We start from the raw sequence: 12,840 nt of genomic DNA, 5'->3' as shown, positions 1-12,840 counted from the left end.
GACATAGTCTGGATGCAGTCAGGCCACTGAATATGCATAAGCAATGAAAAGAGGTGGGGTGAATGAGGGGAAAAGTAAATTTGACACAAATTACCTTCATAATACAGGTGTTCAGCAGATGTTATTGCAGGTGTAGTGAAATGCTTGTCCTTCTAGTTCCCACAGTGCAGCAATATCTAACAATTAATATCTAACAATTTCACAACAAATACCTAATACACACAAATCTAAGTAAAGGAATGGAATTAGGAATATATAAATATATGGATAAACAATGTCAGAGCAGCATAGACTGAGATACAGTGGGGGGGAAAAGTATTTGATCCCCTGCTGATTTTGTAAGTTTGCCCACTTTCACTGACAAAGAAATGATCAGCCTATAATTTTAATGGTAGGTTTATTTGAACAGTGAGAGACAGAATAACAAAAAATCCTGAAAATCGCATGTCAAAAATGTTATAAATTGATTTGCATTTTAATGAGTGAAATAAGTATTTGACCCCTTTAACTTGTTATCTGAAGATAAAATGTACATTTTACTGAACTGCGTCGTCAGCAGTTGGACTAGATGCCTCTTAGGCCGCCCATTGTGACTCCGTCAAGAATTCAGCAGAGCAAGTTTGTATGAAGGTCTGGTTATTAAATGGGTACATAGTTCAATAGTAATATCCTCTAAAACACTCTGGTGACAAACTTTACTGCCCTGTTTCCAGTTGTCCACATGGCTGGGAGAACCTATTCAAGTAATTAAGTAAATAGATTTTGAAAATGTAAAAAAAAATGATGTATTATTAGCTAACTAGCTACATTGCAGGCTAACTCAAATGAGCTGCTAAATGAGCTAGCTATCTAGCCAACTTCAAATACTGTATAGATAGATAGGTAGCTAAGTGAATTAAATATCACCAGCTACCTAACTTCATATTAGCTAGCTATCTTGATGTATTTATCACTGCAAAAAACAAACTCCAAATGCATTTGTAGGTAGCTAGCTAACAGCCATGGAGGAGGGTGAAAGGATAGCAGCCCCAACTGTCAGTGAGAGAGGAGGCTATTCTGGATAGGGCAGGTGCTTTTGTGTAGTTCCTGTCCCTAGAAGTGAGGACGGAGATAATAGTAACATAATATTCAGTGTGGTGTAATTTGACTATAATGAAGTCTGTTTCTTGTGAGGTTGTCTGTCCTCAGATAAAGAGCTCTATGAAAGCCAGTCTACATATGAAGAGGTCCCAATGAAGAGCAGTGGTTCTCAGTCCTGGGGACTCAAAGAGGGGCACATTGTTGTTTTTGCCTTCACACTGCACAGCTGATTCAAATGATCAACTCATCATCAAGCTTCAAGTGGTATTTATGTATTCATTTGTGATGCCGTCCTTGATATGATCCTGTTATTGTCACATGCTACACATGTACATATGTGTGCCCATGCATCTATCAATCCAATGTTATCATGATTTGTTATCAGGGATATTATACTTTAGTAATCCACAATGACCTGGTGATGTAACAGTCTAATAATTACATTGTCTTCCATATTCCTACAGATACCTTGTAACTGGAGATTTCTTCAAAACGATTGCCTACAGTTAGTTACCTTGTAGGGCACTGCAAGGTTGGGTGACCAGGGTCATCTGGGACTGCCTCCTGGAGGAATTCAGGTGTGTGAAGGCTACCTGTGTCCTGCGTAACTTCATGAGGATGGACACGAGGACCAGGAGGGGATCTGCAGCTCGCCGCTGTGTGCCAGAGGAGGAGACTGCTGCTCTGCAGGATGTTTCAAGGATGGGGTCCAACAATGCAGCAAGAGAGGCAATCTGTGTGCAGGAGATCTTCACCTCCTACTTCTTCAAAGAGGGTGCTGTTCCCTGGCAACACCATAGACGTCACTATGCACAACCAAAAGCTCTTTTAAGAGCCATTCACATTGCAATAAGAGTATTCTTCCATTTACTGAGCTATGTCAACTGCAGTTATTCAATTCCCAGTTTCTCTCCCTTTGATTTCTACTTCTCAGGTGAGGGTGCAGTTTAGGTAAGGGTGTGATGTCTGTACAAAAACAAAACAGGCTTTTTTAAATCACCCATATTGAAAAAATGTAGAACAATTAGACACCCTATAACCCACACCTACACACTCATGTATCAATCTGATTGATGGATTGTGTTGTGCAGTTAACAGGCTCAGGTGTATAACTGTGTTCTCCTTCCACCTTCAAAGAATATGCAAGAGGGCCAACCATGGAGAATAGTGAGACACTTCATTATTCTATAACTACGCTGTATTGTTTGTCCTCGTGTGTCCGTTCATGTTTTTCAGCATAAAGTACTCTGCAGCCACTTAGTGTGGTGTGGACACCAGGTGAGGCCACACACAGATTCCTGTTGAACACTGTCGCTTTAACTACCTTATTTTCTCAATAACAGTCTCTCTCCTTCACTTCATCCCTCTCTCCTCTTCTCCCTAAATCCTCTAGGTTATATCAGCTGTGTCGGTGAACCCCTCCTGCATCTGAACTGGCTACATCGAGGGCACAGCATGGTCAGAGGTGAGAGGTCACTTGGTCAGGTCAACAGGAAGCATTATTAAAGCGATGCTTTACATTGAAATACAGACAGAGATGCAGTAGTGCCAGAGTTAATGATCCCAGGTCAGTTTATATTATACAGGAAGTATTATTAAAGAGATGCTTTACATTGAAATACAGATAGAGATGCAATAGTCCCAGAGTTAATGATCCCAGGTCAGTTTATATTATACAGGAAGTATTATTAAAGAGATGCTTTACATTGAAATACAGATAGAGATGCAGTAGTCCCAGAGTTAATGATCCATGGTCAGTTTATATTATACAGGAAGTATTATTAAAGAGATGCTTTACATTGAAATACAGATAGAGATGCAGTAGTCCCAGAGTTAATGATCCAAGGTCAGTTTTACATTTCACCTCCTGATTGATGACTAACAATGTCAGAATAAAAACTAAAAACACAAGGTTTAAACATGCTCTCTCTCTCCATCTGTCTCTCATCTGCAGGTATGTTTTGATGTGAGAGGATGCCAACCCCCAGTCCCATCATCACCACCTCACCTGCTTTTAAGAACCTTTGGGCCGACGAGAGACACTATTATGTAATTGTGATGAACTGAGAGAATATTTATGTAGCACTGTGATTCATTAATCATGTGCTGTCTTCCCTGCTCCTATGTTCTTACCTCTTTCCCTTTCTGTCTTTTACACCTCTCTCACCACCTCCTCTTTCTTCCTCTGTTTTTATAATGCACAACAGATGTGCATTGAAGTACAGATTAAACTTGTATTTATAACACTTGGATAATGAGCTTTTCAATAAAGCGTTTCACATTCTCTACTGGTTGAAATGAAGTGTAATGTGATGAAATACTCCACCTATCCTGTGTTTATCAGATCAATGCAGATGAAGGACATTAGATATTGAGATGAACCAGTGTTAGAGTATTTACATGATGCATAGGAAGTGTAGTGTTCTGTTTTTTAACACTATATTTCTGTATATAACTAGTTAAATCCTGTTTCTAATCTATTAGTTACAGTGTGTAACCATTGATGTCCCAGGACCAAGATTGGTAAACACTGTCGAAGTGTATAATTGTAATACATACATGCAGACACAGCGTCATTCAAAGACTGGAATTTGATACTCCTGGTATTGGATATGACTGAAAAATAATCTCAAAGACATTCATACCTAAACTGCACCTTTATTTGCCAAGGTAGAGTACATGATCAGTGAATATATTAAATGTACAGGCTACAATGTGGGGATCTCATGCATGGTAATAACTACATGTATATACGACTTGCATCCTTGGCACAACATGATATTATATTCTACTCAATCCATAGGCTTCATTAATGTCATTCAGGCTGTTTTGAAGTTGATACAACTGGCTATGATAGCTGAGGTTCATAGCTAGATTCTGAACTAATATGTATACCAAACGTTTGGGTCCATACACAGATCGGCTAGATAGCTAGCTACACATCCATAGACATACAGGTATTTTAATCATCCACTGCACAATAAGCAAGAACATAGCTAGCTACGTTATTTCATCTATCTGCATGGCAAATATCAGCAAGGCAAGCTTACACAATTGTACATTCAATTTGCAGTGAATTCTTCAGCTGGCTAGATTCTATACATCCACTGTTTCACAAAACGACAACCTGGTTTGCTGGTTATTTCAGGAGTCCCTAAAACAACCAGAATGACAATTTCATACTCATGTCACAACACCCATAAAGCTAGTCAGCTAGCTGGCTAATGTTAGCTAGTCAGCTAGCTGGTTAATGTTAGCTAGTCAGCTAGCTGGTTAATGTTAACTACTCAGCTAGCTGGCTAATGTTAGTTAGTCAGCTAGTTGGTTAATGTTAGCTAGTCAGCTAGCTCGTTAATGTTAGCCAGTCAGCTAGCTGGTTAATGTTAGTTAGTCAGCTAGTTGGTTAATGTTAGCTAGTCAGCTAGTTGGTTAATGTTAGCTAGTCAGCTAGCTCGTTAATGTTAGCTAGTCAGCTAGCTGGCTAATGTTAGTTAGTCAGCTAGTTTGCTAAATCGCGATTTTCGTAAATCAACTTCATGATAAAAAAGCATAATCGTTTGTCTCTACATTAACTAACATTCCTGTCAACTGTACATGTTTCTGCATGATTCGTTATCATGTTATAATCCCTTACATTTCCTTCCATCCTAGTATTTCTGTCAGCCATCTTTGATCCAGTTCAGTTCTGTGTAGGGGTACCCCTCTCTCCTAGTATTTCTGTCCTCCATCTTTGATCCAGTTCAGTTCTGTGTAGGGGTACCCCTCTTTCCTAGTATTTCTGTCCTCCATCTTTGATCCAGTTCAGTTCTGTGTAGAGGTAACCCTCTCTCCTAGTATTTCTGTCCTCCATCTTTGATCCAGTTCAGTTCTCTGTAGGGGTACCCCTCTCTCCTAGTATTTCTGTCCACCATCTTTGATCCAGTTCAGTTCTGTGTAGGGGTACCCCTCTCTCCTAGTGTTTCTGTCCTCCATCTTTGATCCATTTCAGTTCTGTGTAGGGGTACCCCTCTCTCCTAGTGTTTCTGTCCTCCATCTTTGATCCATTTCAGTTCTGTGTAGGGGTACCCCTCTCTCCTAGTATTTCTGTCCTCCATCTTTGATCCAGTTCAGTTCTGTGTAGGGGTACCCCTCTCTCCTAGTGTTTCTGTCCGCCATCTTTGATCCAGTTCAGTTCTGTGTAGGGGTACCCCTCTCTCCTAGTATTTCTGTCCGCCATCTTTGATCAAGATCAGTTCTGTGTAGGGGTACCCCTCTCTCCTAGTATTTCTGTCCGCCATCTTTGATCCAGTTCAGTTCTGTGTAGGGGTACCCCTCTCTCCTAGTGTTTCTGTCCTCCATCTTTGATCCATTTCAGTTCTGTGTAGGGGTACCCCTCTCTCCTAGTATTTCTGTCCTCCATCTTTGCAGAAGAAAGTCTAACAGTCACTAGTGCAGCAGCAGCGTCCCACGGTCCTAGTGCTGCCCGGGAAGAAGTTTAAGATGCGATGGAAAGGTTGACGAAAAAAATAAATCACAGAAAAAATATATTGACTGATATGGGGGGTTAATGAATATTCTAGCAACGTCCCTGATTCCTACCCTTTAACTTTTTGTCTGAAAATTAAATAAACATTTTACTCAACTGCGTTACCCACTCCAGTCAGCAGATGGCGGTCTGGGAATTTAAGGTGAGGTTGTTAGTGTGACGTATAATGTAGTGGACAGAACTCTTCTTTCAACAGCAGCAACAGTTATTCAGCCACCTCGGTAGCTTGCTGGACAAAATAGCCGAACCAATAAAGCTCTTTAGACGCGTTAGTGTATATTAGCCACTGTGTTTTAAACCCACTTCTGTCGTCTAGTTAGTTATCCGATTTAATTCCATATTTTCGGTGTTGTTATTAGTCAGCTAGCATTAGCTTAGCTAGCTAACATCTCCGACCATGAGTTCACTAATCTACTCTCCTGCTGCTAAAGAAGAGGTCTGCTGGATGGAGAAAGAAGAGGCTGTTGAAATACAAAAACAAGTAGAGGGTGAGGCTGTTACAGTGAAAGAAGAAGAGAATGACGTTACAGTGAAAGAAGAGGAAGACGCTTTCAGAGTGAAAGAGGAGGAGGATGTTACTGTAAAAGAAGAGGAGGATCCAGTTTTTGGAGTGAAAGAGGAGGAGTGGGAGATGATTGTTACATCGAAAAAGGAAGAGGAGGAAACTGGATATCTGGGCCCGGTTTCCCAAACGCATCTTAAGGAATCCAATGGTTCTAACGGTGAACTTAGCAATAAGATGGTTTTGGGAAACCGTTCCCTGATTAACACTAGTAAGTACTGTCTTAAAAACAGAGGCACAAACTCTGCAGTTGTTGAACTGATGTGTGGTGTTAAAGGGGAAATCTGCAATAGCTACATCCATATTGTGACTTTTATATTAGTTATTTATAGCCATTGATTCTTGAAGAATATAACACATGTCTCATGAGCTTAGTTCAACTGTTGTTCCCCATCAGAACCACAAATAAGCTTTTTTTTTTACTCCAATGTTTAGAAACAATGTAAATCAACACTGTATAGCCTTAACATGGTAAAAACTATAACGTTGATATCATGGTTGGTCAGTCCTTGCATCCATAGGTCTGTCTGTCTGTAGTTATATGTCTGTAGTTACATCATCTTATTACCAAAACAGTGGTGGAATGACAGCTTTGTTGTTGTATGAACTGCAGATTGCTGGGTTGTGTGGGTTTATTCAACAGTAACAAAATGGCTGCCCAGAGGCTTGGTTTGGTAAACAGCTGAGGGATGGGGGAAGGACGAGTGTAACCACTCTCAAATTCATAGAGAAAGCTATTGTAGCAACCGTAACCCAACACCTAGAGACCTCTTCAAGAAGTTCAGACATCTTGGCGTAACAGTTATAAGGTGTTGGCTTGACAGTCGCTGGACCCAGGTTTGAGTTCAGCTCAGGGCTACCCCATGAATTCACTACACTACGAATACAAGGACTGGCTATCCATGAGGTCATAATGATAGTTTAACCAGGTTTCTAGGTTATATAGTATATTCTAGAATTCATCCATGATGTCATAATGATAGTTTAACCAGGTTTCTAAGCTTTATAGTATATTCTCGAATTCATCCATGATGTCATAATGATAGTTTAACCAGGTTTCTAGGCTATATAGTCGACACCCCGTTTGGCGAAGTTGGCTGTCTTTGTTAGGAAGAAATAGTATTCACACAGTTCGCAACGAGCCAGGTGGCCCAAACTGCTGCATATACTCCAACTCTTTTCTCTGTATACATCAATGATGTCGCTCTTGCTGCTGGTGAATGTCTGATCCACCTCTACGCAGACGACACCATTCTGTATACTTCTGGCCCTTCTTTGGACACTGTGTTAACAACCCTCCAGACGAGCTTCAATGCCATACAACTCTCCTTCCGTGGTCTCCAACTGCTCCTAAACACAAGTAAAACTAAATGCGTGCTCTTCAACCGATTGCTGCCTGCACCTGCCCGCCTGTCCAGCATCACTTCTCTGGACGGTTCTGACTTAGAATTTGTGGACAACTACAAATACCTAGGTGTCTGGTTAGACTGTAAACTCTCCTTCCAGACTCACATCAATCATCGCCAATCCAAAGTTAAATCTAGAATTGGCTTCCTATTTCGCAACAAAGCATCCTTCACTCATGCTGCCAAACATACCCTCGTAAAACTGACCATCCTACCAATCCTCGACTTCGGTGATGTCATTTACAAAATAGCCTCCAATACCCTACTCAACAAGCTGGATGCAGTCTATCACAGTGCCATCCGTTTTGTCACCAAAGCCCCATATAATACCCACCACTGCGACCTGTACGCCCTCGTTGGCTGGCCTTCGCTTCATAATCGTCGCCAAACACATTGGCTCCAGGTCATCTACAAGACCCTGCTAGGTAAAGTCCCCCCTTATCTCCGCTCACTGGTCACCATAGCAGCACCCACCTGTAGCACGCGCTCCAGCAGGTATATCTCTCTGGTCACCCCTAAAGCCAACTCCTCCTTTGGTCGTCTCTCCTTCCAGTTCTCTGCTGCCAATGACTGGAACGAACTACAAAAATCTCTGAAACTGGAAACACTTATCTCCCTCACTAGCTTTAAGCGCCAGCTATCAGAGCAGCTCCCAGATCACTGCACCTGTACATAGCCCATCTATAATTTAGCCCAAACTACTACCTCTTCCCCTACTGTATTTATTTATTTATTTAATTTATTATTTTGCTCCTTTGCACCATATTATTTATATTTTAACTTTGAACTTTCTTCAAATTACAAATCTACCATTCCAGTGTTTTACTTGCTATACTTTATTTACTTTGCCACCATGGCCTTTTTTGCCTTTACCTCCCTTATCTCACATCATTTGCTCACATTGTATATAGTCTTATTTTTTTTCTACTGTATCATTGATTGTATGTTGTTTTACTCCATGTGTAACTCTGTGTTTTTGAATGTTGTCGAACTGCTTTGCTTTATCTTGGCCAGGTCGCAATTGTAAATGAGAACTTCTCAACTTGCCTACCTGGTTAAATAAAGGTGAAATAAAATAAATAAAAAATATACCCTGACTCTGTTGCAGAGGTGACATACTTTCCCTAGTTAAAAGAAATTCATGTTAGCAGGCAATATTAACTAAATATGCAGGTTTAAAAAAGATATACTTGTGTATTGATTTTTAGAAAGACATTGGTATGTCTTTATGGTTAGGTACACGTTGTAGCAACGACAGTCCTTTTTCGCGAATGCGCACCACATCGATTATATGCAACGCAGGACAGGCTAGATAAACTAGTAATATCATCAACCATGTGTAGTTAACTAGTGATTATGATTGATTGATTGTTTTATATAAGATAAGTTTAATGCTAGCTAGCAACTTACCTTTGCTTCTTACTGCATTCGCGTAACAGGCAGGCTCCTCTTGGAGTGCAATGTAAAGCAGGTGGTTAGAGCGTTGGACTAGTTAACCGTAAGGTTGCAAGATTGAATTCCCAAGCCGACAAGGTAAAAATCTGTCGTTCTGCCCCTGAACAAGGCAGTTAACCCACCGTTCCTAGGCCGTCATTAAAAATAAGAATGTGTTCTTAACTGACTTGCCTGGTTAAAAAATATGTATTAAATTTTTTTTTTTTAAATCTGTGGCCAAAAATACCTATTACCGATTGTTATGAAAACCATCCATAACTAGTGGTTTCCTCATTACCAGATATACTACATCCATAACTAGTGGTTTCCTCATTACCAGATATACTACTTCCATAACTAGCGGTTTCCTCATTACCAGATATACTACATCCATAACTAGCGGTTTCCTCATTAGCAGGAAGGAGTTTCTGCAACCAAATTGTGTGTGCTTTGCCCTCGTGCCGCAATTTTAGCAAACACAGAAAGGGGCCTATATTGGAGACCAAAAGTGCTTGGAGTTTCAACAACATGAATAACTTATTTCTAGTCTACAATCTTAGATGTTTCTACTAATGTGAAAACAAGACAAAATATGGCTTTTCTTGCTCATTTTAAGTCAAATAATTTTAACTTTCATTACAGACGACAATTGTTGTACAACATCATGCCTACGCTGTTGGCATCACCTTTTACAGTGGATTTCCGCTGTTGTGGGCCTATAACCATCTGACTTTGTTGTTCACACAGGAGAGAGACGGGACTACCATGGGTCCTCTGGGGAGCCTCAACAACCTCATGATGCTGACAAGGCAGAGAAGAGTCTCTCCAGATCAGAACACCTCAAGAAAAACCTGCAGAGATCCACAGGGAAGAGAACTCACTGCTGCTCTGACTGTGGGAAGAGATTCACCTCCTCAGCAGGCATTACAATTCATCAGACAATCCACACAGGAGAGAAATCGTATAGCTGTGATGAATGTGGGAAGAGTTTTACTTATTCATCCAGCTTGATAACACACCGGAGAACATACACAGGAGAGAAACATTGTACCTGTGATGAATGTGGGAAGAGTTTTGGTAGTTCTAGCTGTCTGAAGAGACACCAGAGAACACACACAGGAGAGAAACTTTATATCTGTACTCAATGTGGGACGAGTTTTGATACATCTAGCCATCTTATTGTACACCAGAGAATACACACAGGAGAGAAACCTTTTAGCTGTGATCAGTGTGGGAAGAGTTTTGTTCAATCTAGCCATCTGAAGATACACCAGAAAACACACACAGGAGAGAAGCCTTTTGGCTGTGATCAATGTGGGAAGAGTTTTGTTCAGTCTAGTGATCTGACAGTACACCAGAGAACACACACAGGAGAGAAACCTTATAGCTGTGATCAATGTGGGAAGAGTTTTGTTACATCTAGCAGTCTGACTATACACCAGAGAACACACACAGGAGAGAAACCTTATAGCTGTAATCAATGTGGGAAAAGTTTTACTCAGCAAAGCAACCTGATATCACACCAGAGAACACACACAGGAGAGAAACCTTTTAGCTGTGATCAGTGTGGGAAGAGTTTTGTTCAATCTAGCCATCTGAAGAGACACCAGAGAACACACACAGGAGAGAAACCTTTTAGCTGTACTCAATGTGGGAAGTGTTTTGTTCAATCTAGTGATCTGACAGTACACCAGAGAACACACACAGGAGAGAAACCTTATAGCTGTAATCAATGTGGGAAGAGTTTTGTTCATTCTGGAAATCTGACGTTGCACCAGAGATCACACACAGGAGAGAAATCTGATAGCTGTGACCATTGATAATCTGATAAAAGATCTCTGATCAAATATCAGAAAATGTATACATGAAGGAGTTGTTTCATGATATCAATGAAATAATGTCACAATGTAGAATGTTTTAACATTGTAGTAGGAGTATTTTAATGATGTCACAATGTAGAACCCTAAAGGTTTGTCCCCTGTTCTATTGATTTCAACATGATATGGATATTAGCCTCAGGGGGGAAATCCAGGCTCTGAATTGAGAGAGTTACTATTTATGAGATTTAACAAAAATAGAGTTGGGTTAGGTTAGGTTTTCAATATATCCCAATCTGTTTCTACATATTGGTTATTGATTTGGACTCGTTAAAACTGTGTTTTTACATTGCACTATTCCCATTTAGCAAAATGTAATTTAAAAGACGTTGAAAATAAGACTATGCCAGATGTCCAATATATGTTCGGTTGTAGTTGAAAGTGAAAGTTGAAGATGTATTTTCTGGTCGTTTTGTCAATGACTTGAAAACAGCTTCATTTCAACGTATTTGCAGCCTATACACATGGACACAGTATAATAAATTGGTCTATAATCAATTTTATTAACAATCCTACATCACTCCAGCATTTATTGACAACATTCAAATGCTAATTGTCTTTATTCTACTACTGAAGAAGCATGACTCAAATCACCTCATATTTCAAACATTCAGCCTGACAAAAGATACGTTTTATTATTCCATGCCTCACCATTAAGTTAATTATTGCCAATAGATATTAACAAAGGGGTGTACATTTGGTATTCATATTTACATTTAGTAATTGAGTTTTGTTTGGGCTAAAACTCTCGTTCCTAGGGAACGAGAGTTTTAGAAACTAGTGGGTTTTAGGATTCTATAGAAAGAAAAAGGAGAAAAAAATTATGATTGTATATTATTATTTAGAAGTACTTGTTTTTTCTTGTTTTTAATTGTTGACAGCAAGTTGTTTTCTGTTGGTGGTGAGCAAACTTGTCCAACAAAAATATAGGATATATTTGTTGTCTTAAGGGGGAAGGTGTTACAGGCTTTGGTTTTTTCATTTATGTTTTGAGGTTGGACTTTAGCACGTATAGCTCGTTAGCACGTATAGCTCGTTAGCACGTCTAGCTCGTTAGCAGGTCTAGCTCGTTAGCTGGTATAGCTCGTTAGCACGTATAGCTCGTTAGCACGTCTAGCTCGTTGGCACGTCTAGCTCGTTAGCACGTCTAGCTCGTTAGCACGTAGGACGCACTGATTGGTGTCACCTCGTTAGTCAGTATGTGTTACACCTGTGCTGGCTTGTCCATCTCGTTAGTGGGAAGGTGTTTCACCTGAGCTGGTCCAGGTTCTATTTAAGAGTGTCTGGCCCAGTGCTCCAGTTGTCTTGATACATGTGGAGAGTCAACACCTTTAGTTGCTCCACCTTTTTGGTTTGCTTCCTGTCTTTAAGTTTGATGTGGGTTTTTCTTTTGTTTTCCTCTTCTTGGGCAGATTTAGTGGGTCTCATGGTGGGTGTCTTTTAGGTCCCAGTTGTTGTTACTAGTCAACTTTCAGTGGACACCCCCATAGTGTCTATCAGAGCCCCTCCTAAGAAACAAGGTTATATTTTGGGTTGGATATTGCATCCAATTAATATTTTAATCAATGGCATTTCCTTAGAATGCTCATTAGTCTTTCAGTTGTTAGTCTTCTGTTTTTTTTATCCTCGTGTACTAAATATTTCTGATTATTTTCATAGTTTTTTCCTGTGAAGCCATTGTGTTGCATCCATGTCTGAAATGTGCTGTATAAATAAAGCTTGATTTGATTTGAACATATTGCAAAACTAATGAACCCAATGACCGACCAATCAACAGACTCTTGGTCCACCTTAGTATGAAAAACAGTATCAATCCCACTTTTCCAGCCTGCTGAAGGCGTGGTGGAGTGGTAAACACCACCCCCGGCTCTACCAGGGGCTTGAGGTGGTCTCCCACAGCTCTGCTTATGTCATGTCCTGTGGCCTTGCTGTTCCATTTCTTGACTGCCCCTGCAA

Source organism: Salmo trutta, unplaced genomic scaffold, assembly GCF_901001165.1.
Source record: "Salmo trutta unplaced genomic scaffold, fSalTru1.1, whole genome shotgun sequence".
NCBI classification, from domain to species: domain Eukaryota; kingdom Metazoa; phylum Chordata; class Actinopteri; order Salmoniformes; family Salmonidae; genus Salmo; species Salmo trutta.
The sequence above is the reverse complement of the archived record's forward strand: the minus strand, read 5'-3'. Positions refer to the sequence as shown.